Consider the following 19,939-nt stretch of genomic DNA (forward strand, 5'->3'; position numbering starts at 1 on the left):
ACTACCTGACAAAGACTATACTAAGCATTATACAAGTGTTGCCTCATTTTATACCTAAACTTCTCCTGAAAGCTGGGGATAACAATCCACATTTTGCTGATGAGGAAATGAGGTCATGACTTTGACTTATAACACACAGCTGTGAGTAGAGGTTCTGTGTTCCTACAGCTAAAACAACAATGTAGAGTAACCAAGAAAGATTTAAAGAGGAAACCATGTAGCCGTCTTAAAGGATTAGAACAGGACGCCTTTCCCAGAATAAAGACAGGGAAATGAAATAAGTAGGCAGAGAAGAGTGGGCACCGAGGATGAGGTCTCAGGAGTAAAGATTAGAGCACATCTTTTATGGCAGGCTGAGTGGTTTGGACAGGGTTTCACAGGATCTGAGATGCACTCTGCTTCTTACAGCATGACCATTTTTACTGTAGTTCCCAGCAGGACTTTGCTACACTGTATCTGATTTAAATAAATAAATAAATAAATAAATAAATAAATAAATAATAAATAAATAAATAAAAGAGTATGTGCCTAGCATGTGCAAGTTGAGAGTCAACCGCTGTTAATGTTCACTTTCTCATTCTGCGTGAGGTGGGTATTTCACTCAGCTGTCTGCGCCTACCCTGATGCTGTTTTGCTGTACCCAAGACTTCACTCGTTCTTATGAGCAGGGTGGCACCATGAGCTGTGACATGCATCCTGCTGCCCTGTCCTGGCATCCACTTTTTCATCACCTGCCTCTTTGCTCTGGATCCAGATGGTTCAATCACCCTGCTTTTTGGTAGGGAGATTTATCTTTCTAGTCATTTACATAGCAATCTTAGAAAAATATCAGAAATCATTCTCACTTCACAATGGGCAAAACTACTAAAGATACCCACTGTTTGAAAAAACACACACAAAAAACATATTGTCAGAAAGACAAAATTTAAGAGCAAAGCTGAGGAACTCTTACACCATGAAAAGAAGACTTGACTGACCTTTTCGTGAACAGCCCACAAAATGCACAATTGCAGAAGTGTGTTTAACAGGTAGTATGAGGTAGCTTAAAAGGCTAATATAGCAAGTCCCTGCATTTGGCTTGAGCTTTGGAGCCCAAAACAAAAAAACAGTGGGAACTGTGGTGGATGTTTAGAGAATGCCCAACCCCCCAAGCCCAGGCACACATCTTGGTTCAAAGAGCTCTCTTCATTGTAAGAAACCAACTGCCTGTGGTTTATGCTTATTCTTTCAACCATTTATGAACTTGTATTTATGCTAGGTATTGAATACTTATTTTATTGAACATATAATTTGCCCAGTATTATCTGGGAAAACAGAAATGAATACAGCAAGGTACAGAAAAAAGGTTACTGATATTCAGAGAAAAGTGCTGTCACTTATAGATAAAAGGATACAATGACACAATGTTATGTGGATAAAGAAAATACTCCACATAAAAAGCCTCTGAAGGCTGGGCATTCATCTGCTAAGGTTTCAAACAAAAAGCAGGTGAGCTATTTTGAAGGAGCTCTAAGAAGCAGGGTGTGAGCCGTGGCTGGTTGGGGGGTCAGAGTACGGTTGGAACCAGACCAGCATTCCCGAAGATGCAGAAGCATAAGCACGGGGCAGTTGGCAGGTTTGTAGAGGGGTGGGCATCAGCACTTGAGATCTGACTATTTTTGACATTTGGCCAGATGTCTTATTCAGTTTATTTAGAGGTGTCTAATTGTGAGCATGAAGATGAGGTCAGAGAACATGATTTCGATGCCATAGTGAGACATTTGACTGAAGCTACCTGCACCGTAGACATTGGAAAACAAAGTTGCCAGCAGAAGAAGAATAAAAACAAAATATACCTAGAGGACACATGATAAATTGGAAAGAGCACATGTCTTGGAGCCAGACAGACCTGGGTTTGAATCCCGGGGTCACTACTGAGTTGACTGTGAACAAGTTACTATTTTGCCTAAACAGTAGCATCCTTGTTTGTCTTTCTAAAAGACATTACTACCGCATAACTTGAGGGGTTTTTTATTAGATTAAGAGATACTTTATGAAGTTCATAAACTTTATAGATTTTCACTGAGTAATAGTTACTATTAGGAGATTTGTCTTTGAGGCTTTTTCTCATGTTGACCCCTTCTGACGCCCCCTGGCCTCATCCTCTTATGCTATTGTATAAATAACTGGTCAGGGATGGGGCCATGCTCTTCTTCAGAGTTCAAAACATCTGAGCTATATTGATCAGCCACCAAAAAATACACAGTGTATCCAATTTGTTTTCTTCCCCTCCGAGGATATGAATAACTTCGACATCTGAAGTTGCTTTCAGGGGGAAAACTATTCTACAAGGATGACAAACTGCTAACAAGCCAGGTAAATCCTGCCGCTGCTCAGCACTTGAATTCTGCTGTCAGGCTGTGTGGGAAGTGGCATGATGATAAAGGAGAGTATTATAGATAAGTGGTTGCAAGCAAGGAGGTAATGATTGGAAATGATTACCCACTGGCCGGAGGACCAAAAATCCCACAGCAAAGAGCAGGGGGGTAATTTGAAGTTATTTGATCCGATGAATATTGTGGTGCTGAAAGAGCTGGGTATTGTTTCCTTGGAAAACCTGCTGGGGAGAAACATTTTACCTTTAAAGCTACATGCAGAGTACCCCATTCCTCTGCAGAGTTAAGAAATGGAGGGAATTTTTTGGAAGAAACAATACACTTGGAGACACTTTACAAATAATAAAGGGGGAAAAAGAGCTTTTGAAACTACAGAGAAGACTTTGAGTAGACTGATTCACATTCCCCCTCTTTTGGCAGCTTCAGCAAATCCACTCCCAGTTTCCACAATGTGTTCATGATCGTGAGTGCTGTGAAGTACTCTCTGGTGGACTTGCCCAATCAAGCCAGATCCGCCACTATTTACTGAGTGTGCAAGACCTAGCTGTAGTGCATGGGGATAGTTAAAAACAAAACCCAGGTGTTCAGAATGAAGCCTTGCTTTTTACAAGAAGTCTCAATGAGCCCTGACTGGTGTGGCTCAGTGGACTGAGTGCCAGCATGCAAACCGACAGGTGCCTGGGTTATGGGCCAGTTCCCCAGTAGGGGGTGCATGAGAGGCAACCACACATTGATGTTTCTCTCCCTCTCTTTCTCCCTCCATTCCCCTCTCTCTAAAAATTAAAAAAAACATAAAATCTTTTGAAATTTCTTAGAAAATAAACGAGTTCCCAGTGAATGACTGAACCAGGTGAGTCATTCCCTCTCCCACCCAGATTCGGATACTCATTGTCATAAGACACAGAAAGAATTGGCAAATGACTGTTTCTTCCAGGAATGGAATTAGATAAAGTGTAGACATTCTCATAATGTTTTTAGAGAAAGGAAGCAACTCACATAATATTCAAAAAACAGGCATGAAATGTTGCACTTATTCTTTTCAGATACAATTAGAGAATTTAAGGAAAAGGAAATAAAAAACAATTGCTTAAATTATCTAGATTATAGGGAAAAATTGTACATTGAAACCCCGAGGCTAAAATCTTTGGAACACATGTTTGGACCTGGTGTTCAGCCAACACTATTTGTTACACACTGTGTGTCAGCCCAGGAAGGAAGAGAATGAAATGATATTGGCCCTAGTCCTTGAGGAGCTTAAAACACATAAGTGGTTAGAGACTATGAATTGAAAAGCAATGTGCTAAAGCAATTTGAAAGAGGAATTTGAAAGAGGAACATTGAATCCATCCTTTTGGGGGAAAAGTTGTCAAAGCAGGTCCCAAGAGAACTGAATTGAGTTGGAAATATTCAGGGAAAGACCGCAGTGAATAGTATTACAAGAGATGAGAATAAACATTAGAAAATTTATGGAGGAGTGATCATGGGAAAAATTTCCTGAGATGTACTGGAACTGGCCTCCAATGGAGGATGGGCCAAAATACAAAGTAAGGGGGCTGACACCTCCAAATCAAACAGAGATTTTGTTCAGAAAACTACAGACAGAAGAAGAGTCTTAGGCTGCAGCAGAACAAGCCAAGTGGCATGTGCTTGTGAAGAGGGGTGCACTCCAAAGCAGTAAACAACTAGACGGGCCTACTGATCTAGGTAAGAATATCCCACCCAGGTGATAGGGCCCCACCACCCTCAGCATGAATTGCCATTCATTGAGAGCAATTTACTTCTGAAGATGGTATTGGTCCACTCAAGCACCAGAAACTATTTCGGCAAACAGTGATATGGTGGCAACTATAGTTCATTCCACATGCAAGAATATGATTGTGAAATGGGATGTGGGAGAAAAGGATAAAGATGTTTGAAGAGGGAAGCAGGAGCCAAGTTCTGGAGAGTCTTGTATGTCAATGTACGGGACAAATATACAGTGAGCAGGGAAGAAAATCACTTGATAATCTAATTTGGAAGTTAAAAATGAGGGAAAATGTTTCAATATTGACATTCCAAGTAAGGTCCTGGTGGCCATAAACCAGGCCTAACCAGAAAAGCTAGAAGCAAGGTGAGGGCTGCCCTGGTGGGTAGGGGCCACAAGGAGCAAGCTTGCCTGGGGACAGTGGGACACACGGGGAAGGCACAGGCTCTGTGGGTGGAGGACATTGCTCAGGGCAGAGGGATGAGAGAAACACCCTGGCTTCTCCCCTCCTCCTGCCTTCTGTTCCTCTACTGGTTGCTCCTTTCTATCTTAAGTCAAAGGGAAGGGGAAGACTGGACAATGTAATAGAACAGGGGAAGGACTGGAGAGGGATGTAAGGACAAATCAGTAAATGACAGGAGGGCATTTTGCCTGAGGAGCCCATTTTGTCAATCACACCAAAGATATTGCGTGTCCATAAATGGTACAAGTCAAGCATCTGTTTTCTAAGATTTGTGCATTCTGGAGAGAAACAGAATCACCTTTCCCTTGGATGGCAACCCATTAGATATGGCCTTGATGCAAGTTAGAAAGAGATAAGGAAATGGTACCTTTGTTGGAATTTGATGACCTAAGGAAGTTGGGTCTCACTCTCAATGCCACAGTGTGATGTATTGTGTAATTAACTTCTTTATGTATTTTCCCCTAATAACTTCTAAAGGAAGCTCCCTAAAGGCAATACTATTCACTGTAAAGCTGATTTATATTTTGTCATTTTGAAAAAAATATTAAACATAATATGAGAATACTAGTCCAGAAAGCAATAATACATGATATCCAAGATATCTCAAGAATGAAAACTGATTTAAATACAGCAAAAACTTGGTATAATTCATCATATTTACAGATTAAAGTAGAAAAAGGACATCTCAATAGAGACAGAAAATTTCTTGATAATATTCAAGATCCATTCTTATTAATAGAAAGTACCAAATGAAGAATAAAAGGGAATTTCATTGATCTGACAAAGCATTTGTACAAATGAAGTACTTTTAAACAGGGAAACATTAACAATTTTCCCTTTGGGACCTGCAACATGACAATGATACACAACCTTACCACTTTTTTAAAAGATTTTATTTATTTATTTTTTAGAGAGAGGGGAAGGAAAGGAGAAAGATAGGGAGAGAAACATCAATGTGTGGTTGCCTCTCATGTGCCCCAAACTGGGGACTTGGTCTGCAACCCAGACATGTGCCCTGACTGGGAATCAAACAAGCACCCTTTGGTTTGCAGGCCTGCACTCAATCCACTGAGCTATACCAGCCAGGGTACAATGTTACCACTTCTATTCAGCTTTATATTTGAGGTCTTAGCCTTAAACTAGGAAGAAAATGTTACTTAAAATAAGCTGGAAAAGAACATATACCAAATTAATATCATAATTTTAATCAATAGAATTGTATTCATGGAAAATTCAAAAAGTCCATAGATGAATTGTTAAAAGAAGCAAAACATTAGAGAAATTACTATAAGTTATTCAGATAAATTCTTAAAAATAGTTTAAGTTATTAAATAAGAAAGTTTTACAAAGTTGTTTGTTTTGAAATCAAGGTAGAAAAATAAATTTTTAAATCCTCACCAGAGGATATGTTTATTGATTTTTAGAAAGAGAGAAGGAGGGAGAGGGAAGGGGAGGACAAGGGGAGGGGAGGGGATGAGAGAGGGGAGAGAGAGAGAGATACATTGATGTGAGAGAGAAACATTTATTGCTTGCCTCCCAGTCATGCCCTGACTGGAGATGGAACCCACAATCTAGACATGTGCCCCGAACAGGACTTGAACCTGCAATCTTTTTGCAGATGCTCCAACCAAATGAACCACATGCCCAGGGCAAAACATAAATTTTAACATTACATTCTAGCCACAGATAGGTAAAAAAAATTACCAAATACAAGGGGCAGCACCATCAAAATGTATGAAATATCTAGTACTATGTCTAACAAAAGTTGTGAAATTCATAAATGAGTGAAAATAATAAAATTTTACTGAAAAAAATTAAACACAAAGTGAGAGATATACTATGTTCAGAAATATAAAGAGTCAATATGTTTAGGTTATGCTCAGATTGGTATAAAGAATCAGTATTATTCCAATTAAAACCCCAACAAATGTTTAAGTATATTGGCAAGATAATGCTAACATTTTTATAGCTACTTAATGAGCAATAATAGTCCAGACGTACGTGAAGAAAAATAACAAGGTAAAAGACTAGTTCTACCAGATGTCATTATTTATTATAAAGCAATGGTAATTAAGACAGTGTGATATTGATAAGCAAACCAATAGGAGAAAATAGCAAGCCCAGAAATAGATGGATTCAAATTTTCACCAAGGTGGCATTGCTGACAATAGGGAAGAAACAGACCGTTCAATAAATAATGATGAAGAACTTGGGTGTCCATATGGAAAGACATAAAGTTGATTCACTACTTTACATCATAAAGAAAAACAAATTCCAGATAGATCAAAGATCCAAATGTGAGCACATGAGAGTATATTCATAATCTTGAGGACAAGCTGTAAATGTACTAAGCATAGAGAAGAAAATGAGTACAGTTGGCCATATTAACACTGAAATTTTTCTTCATCATAAGACACTATAACATTGTGACAAGGCAAGTGAGATAGGAGATATTTGCAATAGGCGTAATCCATAAAATAGTCTATATTCAAAATTTATGAAGACATTTTACAATCCATTTAGAAAAAGACAGAAATCCAAAAGAAAAATTAGCAATTAACTTGAATGGGGATTCACCAAGGACTAAGGTAAGGCAGGCCAAGAGCATGCAAAACGGAGCTCAGCCTCATTAGCTGTCAGGAAATTGCAAGTGAAAGACACAGACTGATAACTACAACTCTATCAGATTGACAAAAATTTAAAAATCTGACATGGGCTTGAAAAGAGATGTTTAGGGTTATGGGAAAATCACGCACTATTGTTGGAAGTCTGAACGTTTACAATTTTATTTGGCATTATCTTCTAGGGTTAATGATCTGTATAGTATATATGAGTCAGGAATTTCAGTGTTAGACATGCACCCTAGAGAAGCTTGTGCTTATGTGGACCAGGACGCCTATGTAAGAATATACATAGCACATTGCTCAGAGCACCCTCCAACTAGAAATGTATTGATGGCGTACCAAACACTAGTGTGGATAAAAACAACGTAGTATGTTTGCATACAGTGAAACTCTATACATCAACAAAAATTAATGAATGCAGCATGTAAAATGGTGCTTCCTTCATTCTAACCTTGACTGGTAGTGGTTTTATAGGTATTAATTCTATAGTCTTTCACTAAACTATATATTTATATATGATTTTTTCAGCATATAAGTTTTATTTTAAAATAAAGATTGCATCTCATCCCTCTGAAAAATAAATAAAGGAAAAGACGCAGCCTTGCACCCTGACTGGTGTGGCTCAAATTGGTTGGGCATCGTTCAGCAGATCAAAAGATTAAGGTACATGCCTGGGTTGCGGGTTTGGTCCCCAGTCAGGGCATGTGCAAGAGGCAACCAATCAATGCTTCTCTCTCACATCAGGGTTTCTCTCCTTCTCGTCTCCTCCCTCTAAAAATAAATAAATAAAATCTTAAAAAAAACACCCCATTCAGCCTTACCTTTAAAATGGCTACCATCTGATATGGGACAAAGCTGAAAGAACAATTACTTGGTGCTGGTTGAGTATAATAAAGGCTATAAGATAGGACTACCCCTTGTTCAGAGATGTCACATAGAAGTGACCAGTTAAAACTGAACTCTCGAGCACCAACTTGCACCATACACAAAAATAAATTCAAGGTGGATAAAAAACTTAAATATAAGCCATGTCACCATTAAAGTCCTAGAGGAAAACATAGGCAGGAAAATCTCAGATATTTCACGCAGCAACATTTTTGCTGACATGCCCCCCAGAGCAAGGGACATAAAGGAAAGAATAAACAAGTGGGATCTCATCAAAATAAAAAGCTTCTGCACAGCTAAAGAAAACAGTATCAAAATAAGAGAACCAACTGTATGGGAACAACATGGCAAAACATATTTGCCAATGATACCTCAGACAAGGGTTTAATATATATAAAGAACTTACATGACTCCACTCTAAGAAGACAAGCAACCCAATTAAAAAATGGGCAAAGGACTTGAACAGACACTTCTCCAAGGAGGACATACAGAGGATCCAGAAACACATGAAAAGATGCTCAATATCACTAGCTATCAGAAAGATGCAAATTAAAACTACAATGAGATACCACTTTACACCAGTCAGAATGGCCATCATAAACAAAGCAACAAACAACAAGTGTTGGAGAGGTTGTGGTGAAAAGGGGACCCTAGTGCACTGTTGGTGGGATTGCAGACTGGTACAACCACTAGGGAAAACAGTATGGAATTTTCTCAGAAAACTAAAAATGGATCTGCCTTTTGACCCAGTAATTCCACTGCTAGGACTATATTCTAAGAACCCTAAAACACCAATCCAAAAGAACCTATGCACCCCAGTGTTCATAGCAGCACAATTTACAATAGCCAAGTGTTGGAAGCAACCTAGATGCCCATCAGTAAATGAATGGATCAAAACACTATGGTACATTTACACAATGGAATTCTATGCAGCAGAAATAAAGAAGGAGCTCCTACCCTTTGCAACATCATGGATGCAACTGGAAAGTATTATGCTAAGCGAAATAAGCCAGACAGTGAAAGACAAATACCATATGATCTCACCTTTAACAGGAACCTAAACAACAAAACAAAGAAACAAGCAAAATATAACCAAAGACACTGAAATAAAGAACAGACTGACAGAGTTCAGAGGGGAGAGGAGAAAGAATTTCAGGGGAATTTCAGGGCAAAAGGGGAAGGGTTTACAGGAATGAGTATAAGGACACATAGATAAAAACTAGGGGTGGGTGGAAATGGGAGGGAGGAGAGGAGGGTTTGGTGGGTGGATTGGGATGGGAGTAAAAGATAGAAAATTGTATTGCAACAACAATTTAAATAAAATTTAAAAAAACCTGAACTCTGTCATGGCAGGAGTCTAAGTATTAAATAGCTTGTTCTCACACTTAATAGGTGTCTCTCCTACCCTTTCATGCAAATAAATATTGGGTTGGCCAAAAAATTCATTTAGTTTATTCTGCATAATGGCTCTCATTGTGCTTAGCTGTCTTTAACTTCATCTGAAACAATTGTATTAGATCATATTGTGACAGCTGTCATATCAGCCTGCATTTTTTTAAAAAGCTTCTCAAAATTGGTGAATTTCTATGCAGCCATTTTAATATTGAAGATGGAAGAAGACATGCAATATTTTCTATGTGTTATTCTTGCTTATTTTAAGAAAGGTAAAAAAACAACTGAAGTGCAAAAAAAGATTTGTGCAGTGTATGGAGAAAGTGACTGGTCGGATGTGTCAAAAGTGGTTTGTGAAGTTTCTTGGTACTGTTGATATTTTGGCCAAGTAATTCTTTGCTGTGGGGCTGTCTTATGCATTGGAAGATGTTTAGCAGCATCCCTGAACTCTACCCACTAGAAACCTATCGTGGGAGATAGCCAACATACTCAAAATATCCAAATCAATAAAGTTATTGGTGAAAGTCAAAAATGTGTCTTTTGTTTTATGGAAGAAACTAAATGGACTTTTTGGCCAACCCAATAGGAGGTTAACAATTGCATAAAGATTGTTAGTATAGGTAACAGAATAAATATTCCAAGGTACTGAAACCTTGTGAATCTCAGTGCAAAGACCTGTGCCTCCCTAGTCCTATCTGGAACATGAATCCAGAAGCCTCACCAATGCCCCGGGTGCCACACCAACGTGAAAACACTAGAACAGAGATGGCTGCAATGGATGGTAATGGCAGTGTGAATGTCTGCTCTGCTCTGGTTCCAAAGTGACACAAAACAGTAGCTGATTCTTCCCCTGCCTGAGGAAAGGGGACTGAAGTCATCTGACAGAGGGAGCCTGCAGACCAGAAGAGAACTGGACACAGAACATGGAGCTTGACAAGAAATCACAATGGTTGACCCATCTCTGGGCCACTGTGTCTCCACCCTTGTTCATGCCTGCCTGACAGGAGACATACCTGAGACAAGATGGGGCAAGTGGCACCCCCAAAAGATGCTAGCATAAAGAGAATAGATAAGATTGGAGTGGAGACCCTCCCCCCACATTTGTGTTAGCTTCTTCAGAACTTAGCATTGAACTCTGTCAAGAGGACGGATGGGGAAGATTGGCTTTGGGAAGAGGAATGACAGGATTTAAATTGTGAATGTACTAAGAAAACAGAATTTTAGTGAATCTGCTTGCCAGTTACTGGTTGACATTTCCTGGATCAGGCAGAATGGAGGCTTGACATCATTAATTAAACTGAGTTACATAAAATGAATTATTTCCTACACTTGGGCTTGGGACCATTATGTTTTTTACTTGCAGTGTGCCCATTAATTTCCATCTCAGTTTTCAGGACGATGTACTCTTGATCTCAACAGCTGCTCTGGAAGCAGCATCCTATAGGCTGGGATGAAAAGTCTAGGAGACATTCCCCATGCAGAGGCAGTATTTACTTAAGCAATCTCAACTCCGAAAAGGCTGTGCAAGATAGACTATGTAATCTGACTATTCAGACAAACCCCTTCTCTTGGCAGATACATTTATAATGTCTTGTAATTTTGGTTTCTCCTATTGCAAAGAAATTCTCTAGCACTTAACTGTTTAAATTTTGGAGAAAGGTAATTAAGGAATGATTTTCCCATGGTAATGTCTGTGGTCTTCACAAATGAATCAGCTTCTAGCATAGCAGTAAAGGTTGCATCCAAACTGAGCATGGTTTACAATAATGAAAGCAGATGGTTTACTGAGTTAGGGAATGAGAACTGATTATTGATTTGCTATCCTTGTAACAGCATCAGTGGAGAGTGATAATGGACTGTACCACTTGTAACAGAGTAAATAGCCATTTTTATATTACTTGCTTTCTTGCAAATTGGCTACTAGCCGTGAGAGTAAAATATATGGCTGTCTGGTATCTTGAAGCACTAAACAAATTGCGCTGGAGAAATGCAATGAAGCACCGTGGAACATTTGCTGATATTTATAACTTGAGCTCAGGCTGAAAACGCCCCATTAAAAAGTTCACAATTCTTCTCATTCATTTTCCATGGCCATTTAGGTATTACTTCCTCAACTCTTAGCTGCTGGAGTTATTTTGGAATAATATATAATTGCTTTTCACCCCACAACCCTAAAGAAGTACTCTGGGGCTCTTATCAATTTGTCATTTTCATGACAAAATGCAAGTTATTTTCTGGGCTTGCATTTCTCGAAGAAAAGGAAAGTGTCCATAGCAAAATCATAGAATGGTATATCAAGATACAGGAATGCAGTTTTTGAATAATTGTTGAATAAAGAGTTTGTGCTGATTTGGAGCAAAACTTGGGTTCTTACTCTCCCTTCTTTTATCATGGCTCTCCTCCCACTCCTCCCTCTCACACACTTGGCATTCCGTCAAGGGAAGTGACCTAGATACACTCACCTCTGAGTCACTCCAACACCTTCTCTCTGCCTGCTTGAGGTGCTCTGAGTCTGCATACGTTTCACTACTGACTCTGTGTGCAAGCAGGAAGATTTTGAGTGTTACTGGACTACACAGTCTACTTGTGCCAAGACAGACGGGTGTTTCCACAATTGGATATTTTCAACTCACATTAACAGGAGTATTATTTTTGAATGTGGGAACATACATTAGTCTCTCACTAAAAGAGTGGGTTTGTATTCAGAAACTAATTGATTTCCCAGCTGCAGTTGCTGTATCACTATTCAGAACAGGGTTCCTAAACCCTGTTGTGCAAACCTGGTGGTCCATGAGGCTTCAGTCAGGGAATCCATGCTGTTTTAAAGAGCAAATAGAGGCCCTTTACCCTCTATTCCTCATGAATATCATTGAATAAATGAGTGGAAGTAGAATATGAAGACAACAATCCAAAAACCACATGTAGGTCCCCAGCTGCCTGGATCAGTTGGTTGAGCATCATCACACAAACCTAAAGGTCACTGGTTCAATTCCTGGTCAGGGCACATGGCTGGGTTGCAGGTTCGGACCCAGTAGGAGCACATACAGAAAGCAGCCTATTGGTGTTTCTCTCTCACATTGATGTTTGCCTTTCTTTCTCACTCCATTCCCCCCTCTCTAAAATATAATAATAATAACAATAATAATAATGCAAAAACAAAAACCATACGTAGAGGTGCAGATATGACAAAGAGTTTCTCAGTCTTATCTATTAGTGGTAACATCAGGGTTCTTCTGTTGAAAAGGATTCTGGGGACACATTAGGTTCAGTGGCAAAGCAGGGTCACACTGAATTGTGATGTCTGCCTCAGCATAGAAAATAGAATAGAATGCATCTTGTGGTTCCCACCCGTAACATGTAAGAATCCCCTGCATTTGTCTGAAATTTCACGGCTGTTGGAGCATTTTTAAATGCTGTATATCATCTGATCAACATTTGGAGTACAAATTACGTTTTCTCTTTTCTAATGCAAGACCTTCAGAAGGAGGGCTTAGGACATAGTACCAAGATAACTGGTACCAAGGATAGTATCAAGGATAATTATAATCTTGCTACAGACCTTGTAACTAAAGTATGTGAGTGCAATTAAGCTTCTTGTGTGTTCATAAACTCACCATGAATGGTTTGTTTAGAGAATGCTAAATCCTTCAGGCAAATTTGAAGTAAAGAAAAGTATTTCATATTTAGGTTTATTCTGATGTTCATTTTGCCTGATGTCCACTCTGTCTTTCTCTGGGGATTCATTTTATATCATTTATTTTCATTTAAATATTGATGCCTATCCCCCTTGAATTCTTATATTATCTTGAATTCTAGGGCTTTTGTATCACAGAAAAATGTTTTTATTTAGAATTTATTTTGATTTGTGTATTGCTTTTCCCTGTTAGGCAATTACTATTGTCCACGTCCTCAGTCAGAAACAGTAACTATTGTTGAACATGCAGCCACGCTTTTGCAATGAAACCAAGTCTACTTTGTAATAACAGATACAGAGTTCGACACCGGTGCATTGGTTTTATAAAAGCATGTTTCTTTGTCTGTCTCAGTGGTTCTTAACTGGAGGTGATTCTGCCTCTTGGAGGACATTGGGCAGTGTTGGAGACATTTCTGGCTGTCATACTGAAGACAAAGGGACGGCTACCAGCAGCTAATGGTCAGAAGCCAAGCACACTGCCAAAGGCATAGGACAGCCACCCACCACAAAGAGCTATTTGAGATTAAGAGACCTGCTCCAGCTCATAGTATGAACACTCATCTTGTAAGCCATAGCTGTAAACATTTTTACTGGTCTTCTACTAAATAACCTAATAAATAGCACAGTATTCTGAAATCAGCTCTAAATCACTGTTGAAATTTATCATTACAAACTTAAGGTATTAATCATCTTATTCACTAATAGTTATAAAGGTAGACTAAATGTTATGACAAATAACATTTTGATGGCTCAAAAAAGTTTAAGGATGAAATCATAGACTATATGCCCTGACCGCAGAGGAATTATACTAGAAATTGATAATAGTAAGGTAAAAAGAAAAATGTTTAAATGTTTAAAATGTAAAGGAAAATACTTCTAAGTTACCAATAGATGAAAAATGCAAACAAAGAGAAAATTATTCAGTATTTAGAAAAAGTTATAAAATAATGAAAATGTGGTATTTTAGTATAAAACAGAACCTACTGGGAAATTTAAGCTTTAAGTGCCTATATTAGAAGAGAAGAACAAACAAAAAATCAGTATATATTCATCCCAAAACGTTAAAACAGACACAAAAATTCTAAAAAAAACTTACATATGAAATCCCAGGATATAAAAAAAGCAAATACATCATGACTAAGTAGCTTTATTCCAAGAATGCAAGATTAATTTCACATTTGAAAAACACTCAGTGGAATTTACTATTTTTAAAGAAAAATGGGAAAACAAGCATACGGTCATCTTTGTAAATGCAGAATAAACTTTGAAAATAAAATTAAGAGGACTTCCAGTTAAGATGGCAGAGTAGATTAATGCTGTGCTTGACTCTCCCATGACTACATGAAAGTTACAACTAAATTATAGAATAGCCACCACTGAGAACCACCTGAAGACTAACTGAACAGAAGTTCTACAGCTAAGGATATAAAGAAGAAATGAAATTGAGACTGGTAGGACAGGATGGAGATATAGAACAGGCAAGCCCCTACCCATGGTGGTGATTAAGAATCAGGGAGATATCATGAATGCAGAGGGTCCCGCTGAAGAGCAAGGTCCCAGCCCTGTACTGGGCCCCCCAGCCAGGGGGCACCAGTAATGGGAAGAGGAATCCCCATAACATCTGGCTGTGAGAACCAGCAGGGATTATGTTTCAGTGGGACAGAGGGCTCCTGGAATCTCAGGTGTTCTTCTTGACGGGCCTGCACATGGACTCTGTCGCTCACAGATTCACTTGCTCTGGGCCCCAGCCCTGGAACAGCAGCTCAATAAGCACCAGGGACATACGGGATAGAACTGAACTGACTAGCTTCAGAGTGAGGGATACAGTGCCGCTCTCTCTGGGGACCAAAGCTGTGGCAGCTGCCACTGTTCCCTTTGTTGAGCCCTTTGCTCTCCCAGCCAGCAGGCACAGTTGGGGATTAACTCTTTGTTCTTCATTAATGTGGCTAACACCAGTTACCCTGCTATGGTGATTCCCAGACACCTCCCCACCCAATTCATGTGCCCAGCCCAAGCCACTTCCAGAGTCTTTTCCACACAAGAGGCCTGTCTCAGCTCATGCTTCAGACTTTCCTAACATCTCTCAAAAGTCCAAAACTCCAAACAAGCAGTGGTTGGCTTTGGCATGCCCTGTGTCTCTTGCTAAGTGGTGCCAAACCTGGCACAAGAGGAGACTGGTCTCAACTCACATTGTATCTTCCATCAGGTGACCCCAAACCTGACATAAGGATATGTGAACTCAGTGTTGGCTTGAAACAATGCTTCAACTGAAAGGCCACAAGCCCAGCACAAGGAGAGACTGGCCTCAGCTCACACTATGGTACCCACAAAAATATCCCAAAACAGTCACTAGTGGCAGCCAGCCTTGGTTCATGGCATATCCTCTCCAAAGCACCTCCAAGTCCAGCGTAAGCAGCAGCCAATTGTAATCATGTTGTATCTTCCATCAGGTGACCCCAAGCTGTGCACAAGTAGTGGCTAACCTTGACCTGCACCAGAGCCCCTGCTAAGAGCCTTCAAAACCAATACAACCAGTGGCTGGCTTCAGATTACACTGGAGCACCACCCAACCATCTCTTCCAATGCCATACATAAAGGGCAGAAGAGGTTGGCACTGGAGCCCTGCTAAAGTGACTCTTCCTCTATGGGGTCAGTCCCTGCACGATAGCTTGTCTGCAGTAGTCACTGCCAGCCCTCTCAGCCAGTCAGCCCTAGGGGTCAGTCCTACATACTGACATGCCAACAGCACTCAACGCTAAACTAGTGTAAGAGGGCACACACAACCTACACAAGGGACACCCCTGGAGCAACTGACCTGGGTGAACAGGAAGATGGTACCACTGGGTCTCACAGGACACTGACTGCACAAGGCCACTCTGCCAAGACTGGGAGATGTAGACCTATGTAATGCATAGACACAAACACAAGGAGTCAATCAAAAATGAGAAGAAAAAGAAGCATAGCCCAAATGAAAGAATAGAACAAAACTCCAGAAAAAAAGAACTTAATGAAATGGAGATAAGCAAGCTGCCAGAGATGGAGTTCAAAACAATGATTAGAAGGATGCTCAATTAACTTAGGGAAAAATAGATGAACTCCATGAGAATCTCAACAAAGACAAAGAAACCATAAAAAATAACAATTAGAAATGAGAATACAGTAGTTGAAAAGAATAATTCACTAGAGGAAATCAACAGCAGGTTATATGGAGCAGAGAAATGAATTGACAATCTGGAAAAAAAGGCAGTGGAAAACACCCAACTGGAACAGCAAATATTAATAGAAAAAAGAATTTACAAAATGGGTATTCATTTTATTGGGATGATTATTTTGTAAGTTATATAAATGTCTAAGCACTCCATTGTACACCTGAAACCACATATAATATTGTATGTCAACTGTAATTGGAAAAACATTTTAGTAAATAAGAACAGTGTAAGGGATCTCTGGGACAACATCAGGCACACCAATATCCTCATCATAGGGGTAGCAGAAGAAGAGAGTGAGCAAGGGATTAAAGACCTATTTGAAGAAATAATGACTGAAAACTTTCCTAAATGGCAAAGGAGATAGATGTATTAGACCAGAAAATGCAGAGTCCCAAACAAGATGAACCCAAAGAGGCCAACACTAAGACACATCATAATTAAAATTCCAAAGTTCAAAGACAAAGAGAGATTTTTAAAAATGGCAAAAGAAAAGCAGTTAGTGACATACCAGCGAGCTCAGATAAGACTGTCAGCTGATTTCTCCACAGAAACTTTGCAGGCCAGAAGGGACTGGCAAGAAATATTCCAAGTGATGTAAAGCAAAGACCTAAAACTGAGATTACTGGTATTCTATCCAGCAAGGCCATCATTTGGAACCAAAGAGACAAAGAACTTCCCAGACAAGAAGGTGAGGGTGTTTGTTACCACCAAATCAGTATTAAAAGAAATGTTAAAGGGACTTTTTTAAGTGGAAGAGATAAAAATATGAGTTAAAAAATATAGGAGAGAAAAAATGTGCTAAAAGTAAAGCACTTAGTAAAAACAGTGCATCAACCAACCAGAAAGCCAGTGCATAAGTGAAATGGCAAAAGCAGGAAGACTGTGTAATTAGGTACAACAGTACATTAATGGGCAAGCACAAAAAATAAATACGTTAGAAATAATAAGCAAAACATAAGTGAGGAGGCCGAGATTAAACCTTGTGGAAGGAAGGGGAAGGGACTAGTCAAAGAACATGCATGAATGACCCATGGACATGGACAACGGTGTGGAGATGGACTGTGGGGGCAGCGAGTGAGCTGGATGGAGGAGGGCAAAGGGGAAAAACGGGGACAACTATAATAGAACAACAATAAAAAAGGTTTGCAATGTATAACAACAACAATAAAAACACTTTGTAGGGATTTTTGAATTTAAGTGACCATAAATTACCCCAAATTAATCTATGATTCAGCATAATTCCAATAAAATTCTTTGCAGGTTTTACTTATTGTAAAAGTTTACAAGCTTATGCCAAAATGTATGTGAAAATGCAAAGATCCTAGTAGAGTCAAAATAATCTTAAACAAAATAATCAAAAGTTGAAGCACTTATATTGTTTCCAGACAGAATAGTTAAGATAGCTATGTAAGACGGCATGGTGGTTGCATACAGACAGAGCACTGCAACAGAACAGAGAGCCCAGAAGGAGTCCCACAACTCTGACCAGAAGGAAACCATCGTTTTTTGACCAAGGCCACAAAGCACACCAGAAGGGAAAGTAAAGTATTTTTCCCCCCAGAAAATGGTGCTGGGACAATTGGCTATGTTTTCAAAGAAGGAAAACTCAACTCATACCTAGAAAACAGGAGAAAATTTTTATGACTTTGGGGATAAGCAAAGATTTTTAAACAGGAACCAAATATATGTATATAAACAGGACCCTCATAAAAGAAAAAGTTGATAAAATTCATTTTATCAAAATAGAAAATTGTTTGCTCATTAAAATACATTAATAAAATGAATAAATGAGCCACTGACTGGGAGAAAATATTCACAATACATATGTCTAACAAATTACATGTATTCAGAATATATAAACTCCTATAATTCTGTAATAAAGACAAACAACACAATAAAATGGTCAGAATACTTAAACAATTATTTTACAAAGGAAGATGTATAAAAAGCCATTGAGAAAATAAAAATGTGCTCAACATCATTAGTCATCAGGGAAGCAAAAGTTAAAAACAAAATAAAGTACCATTAGACACCAAGCAGAATGGCTAAAGACAAACAATGACAGATACTGGCAATGATGGGAGCAACTGGAACATTCATATGTTACTGGCATGAGCATAAAATAAAATTATCCAACATCTTTGGTAATCAGCTGGGCAATTTTTTACAAAGATATGCATGCCGGTCTTCAGGGCTAGCAGCTAGTAAAATGAGTTGGATGTGGAATGAAGGACAGAGAGAGCGAGCCGAAACTGCCGGGGATTTCCACACTCACCCATCACCAGGTCTGATCGTGGTGACCTTCTGAGAAGTTTGGCTTCTGTTTCCCTCCACCTTCCTAATCCCAAGCAAGTTCATCTTTTGGCAGTTTTAACCTGGAGCCATATAGTGAAGAAGATCTCAGGAAACAGATCTTAGCTTTAGCCATGTATCTATCAAAACAAAGCTCTAATGTTTTATAATGTCCTCACTTTAAAAACAAGGAAAAGAAAGTTCAGGCTGGTGAAACAATTTTGCCCCGGGGTTGTTATGTACTTAGTAAGTGCCCGAGCTGCAATCCAAACTCAGCTGCATCTGCGCCAGACTCTGCTCCTTACTGCTATTTTATATGGTTATCTACTCCAAGGATAACATGATCTACTTCAAGGGCTTTCTGTTCCAGTTCCACCCTGTCACATTCAACCAGTTTTCTTGAGGGGTTTATGTACCTTGTAACCAAGCAACCTTATATGTGGCTGTAGTGAAGATTGAATGAGGCTCAAAGGAAAGTATATTTAATAACACTTTGCCTGTGAGCTCTTGGTACATGGTAACTATTGATGTAACACTATCTTTGATGGTGATGAATGCTCTTCACCTTTAGCAGCTTAATAAAGAAAAAAGCACGCAACAGGGGTTGTAGACAAAAGTTTAGTTTTGCCATTTAATCTCTGTTCTGCTCATAACCTGTGCATTTTACTTTCTTTAAATCTCTAAATGATGATAATACTCTCTTCTTTGACTACTTCCCAGGATTTTTGTCCTGGAAAGGACAAATAAAAAAATATATTTTGTTTTTAAAACAAAGAGGTGGCATGATGTGGTGGAAAGCATGCCCGTGTTTTTGGCCAGTTAGGCTGGAATTTCTGGATCTATACTTCTTGTCTGCATAATTTTAGGAATAACCTAACTTTTGCTTTTCTTTTAGAAACCATTGCTTATCTCAGAGTTTCATTTTTAAAAATTGGTTTATATTCTGATAAAGAGTAAGGACTGAATCTCTCTTTGCTTCCTCCTTTTCCTGCTTCCCTCCTAGGGGAAGTAGCTCTGTCTACATCTGAACTCATAAGTGACCTGTGCTTTATAACACCCCAGGAACTTCTGAGCAGCTTAAGATGCTTTTGTACTTGAATTTCTGGACCCCTCAAGATAAAGTCAAATTAGGCTCCGAATAGCAAGGACTCCTGGAGTCATATCCATGTGTGATGATATTAAATGCAGACCAAAGACAAAGCAGGGTGTGCTAATTACAATATATACACCCGTGAGCATGAAAATTAGCTTGGTCGGGGCT

The 19,939-nt window shown here is 39.1% G+C and overlaps 1 long non-coding RNA gene across 1 annotated transcript in view; it reads right to left on the reverse strand.

Moving 5' to 3' along the window:
- Positions 1 to 18,822, reverse strand: part of LOC123810013 — a 126,053-nt gene extending 107,231 nt beyond the window's left edge. Inside the window, exon 1 of the long non-coding RNA XR_006784168.1 lies at positions 18,662 to 18,822. This is a non-coding gene — a long non-coding RNA (uncharacterized LOC123810013). The remainder of the gene's footprint in view (positions 1 to 18,661) is intronic.
- Between the last annotated feature and the right edge of the window lie 1,117 nt (positions 18,823 to 19,939).

Source organism: Phyllostomus hastatus, unplaced genomic scaffold (genome assembly GCF_019186645.2).
Source record: "Phyllostomus hastatus isolate PE091 unplaced genomic scaffold, TTU_PhHast_1.1 phas_scaffold_585, whole genome shotgun sequence".
Taxonomy (NCBI): Eukaryota; Metazoa; Chordata; class Mammalia; order Chiroptera; family Phyllostomidae; genus Phyllostomus; species Phyllostomus hastatus.